The following is a 235-nucleotide window of genomic DNA, read 5'->3' on the forward strand; positions in this document are numbered from 1 at the left end:
GGCTTCTTAAACATCCCCATATTGGGTATTTAGGACTTTATTGTATAAATATCCTGGAGTTAGGCATTTGGGCTTTTATAAATACCTGCAAATTGGGATTTTATTACTTCTAACGTCCTGGAGTTAGACACTTGGGATTTCGTAAATACCCCGAAGTTGTGCATTTAGAACTCTTAGAAATATCCCGAATTTGGGCATTTGTAAACTTAAGAATATTCTGGAATTATACATTTGT

The sequence above is a fragment of the Eimeria tenella genome, genomic scaffold (genome assembly GCF_000499545.2).
Source record: "Eimeria tenella Houghton genomic scaffold, Eth_scaff1941, whole genome shotgun sequence".
In the NCBI taxonomy this organism is placed as follows: domain Eukaryota; phylum Apicomplexa; class Conoidasida; order Eucoccidiorida; family Eimeriidae; genus Eimeria; species Eimeria tenella.